Source organism: Anneissia japonica, unplaced genomic scaffold, assembly GCF_011630105.1.
Source record: "Anneissia japonica isolate Jap-2015-1 unplaced genomic scaffold, ASM1163010v1 scaffold2994_len2133135_cov197, whole genome shotgun sequence".
NCBI lineage: Eukaryota > Metazoa > Echinodermata > Crinoidea > Comatulida > Comatulidae > Anneissia > Anneissia japonica.
The window spans coordinates 562,304-564,565 of NW_022728550.1; positions in this window are offsets into that span (position 1 = coordinate 562,304).

Consider the following 2,262-nt stretch of genomic DNA (forward strand, 5'->3'; position numbering starts at 1 on the left):
TTGCAATGTTTTATGCTCTTTCCTAATAAGTAAAGTAATGATTTAATTATGTTCTAGTGATTATTAATTTTTAAAATTTAATCCTTGAATCTGTCTCTTATACACATCTAGATGTGTATAAGAGACAGATATGAATATTATTGAAACACTGTAGCACATCCATATACCTACACAGAACTGCTTTAAACATAGCTGAATATAGAGTTCAATCCAATCCACTTATAAACATGTGTTAAATATTACAATTATATAATATCAATGTAGCCAACCAGCATAAACAATTTAAAAGAAACTAGAAATAATGAAAGTTTTGCTGTATTCATTATCATTTATCAGCAAGTACTGTTCTGTTATTTTCTTCTTTTCATATTGCATTGTGGTGGCTTAGTACTTAGATGCTGCAGTTTTAGAACTCAATGCTTTGTGACCATAGTTTCTATGTTAGTTTTTTATGTTTTTTTTTTTTTTTATGAAGCATTAGTAGATAATGTACTGCATAGCCTTTGTCTTGTAAGAAATCTACCACCTTTGTAATATTTTGGACAAAAGTAACTGTAGTACTATGTTGACAATCCATCCAGAATTCATTGATATGAAATATGCACTCTAAATGTTTCTTTACATGCAGTTTTTATACCAAAATCAAATGCACGTTTGTTCTTAAATCTACCAAAGTTTATGTAAGAATTTTTTTTTAGATTCAGATCTATTGCTCAAATGCTAAATTTATCATTAATAGATTTTATTTACACATTCTATTGAACCTATATTCAAATAGCCAAGTCTAGAGAAGTGCCTAAAAGATTGTAACAATGTGATGATGGGTTTTCTTAGTGGTGATGTCATTTCTGTAACTGGTTTCCAACTTCTTCAGTCTGATTAGTTGGTATTTGTTTCAATGTGATCGGTTAATGTTAAATCCAAACTGATAAATTGATCATTTATTGTAGATGAGACTAATAAATAGTGGCAATAGTGCAGAAACTACCAATGTGTTTGTTTTTACTGTTGTCAGGTGTCGGCATGATGTGAGCAAGAATGTCTTAATTCACTCAGTTTGAGGTATACATACACAGGTGGACCCGCTGGCCGCATGTGGCCACTATTTTTTTGCGGCCTGCGAAAATGAATAAAAAATCCTGGGTGCGGCCGCCAACCATCTTTTTTTTGTTTTTTTTTACGGCCAGCCACTGTAAAAAATAAAGCGGTATAAAGCAGTGCATGAAGGTTTTTGGAAGCGTACTGGAAACATAAAAGTTTAGGCGTTGCCCTCTGTAATAAATAAAAAAATCATATATATAAAGCATAATAATAAGTCCATGTGTGTTTCGTCGAAATGCAACTCAAAAGTAAAGACAATAAGATTGACTTGGTAGACTTGAAACACTAAATTTATTATTCACATGAATATGTCAGCCTGTCCTCAGGCCTTCTTCAGCATGAGTGACAAACATCATGTAAGTTGGCTGCTACAAAAATCTTGATATAATATAAAGAATAAATTGATTGGTCTAAAGTATAATGCACATGGTGATAAAAAATGCTAGGAGGCGGAGTAAATAAGGAATAAACTAATTTGGAGGTATAATAGTAATGAAGCTGATTGTGTGGGAACGTGGACCCCAGTCAACAATTCTAAGTAAGGGGATAAACAAAAATTAAGCTTAAACGGTACTAAAGTAATGATTAAGAACAGTTTAAAACAGAGGTAAAAATACGGAAATGAAAAATATACAGTAAAAAAATGTATATACAGATATATATATATATATATTATAAAAATGTTATATAAAAATGTGATATAAACATAATATATCATAATATATATAATATATAATAAGCCTATAAATAAAAATATAGATGTAACTGAAGGGATATGAAAAACTAAATGAATTAAGAATGAGGGAAATTGTAGTCACTAAGTATACCAAGGTCCTTGTTAAGACCGAATATATGAGTTTTGTGTTTAAGTAGGAGTTGGAGTTCTGAAATGCATCTATTGTTGAGGGATGTAAAATTACTAGCAATGAAGGTGCAGCGCATGTTATCTATAGAATGGTTGTGCTTGCGTATGGATTGTTTGTGGTTGTTGTATCCGAGTCTGAATTTGGTACCAGTTTCACAGATATAAGATCCATTGTCGCATATGTTGATTACACTCTTTATTCTCTCAATTTATTCTTTATATTATATCAAGATTTTTGTAACAGCCAACTTACATAATGTTTGTCACTCATGCTGAAGGAGGCCTGAGTACAGGTC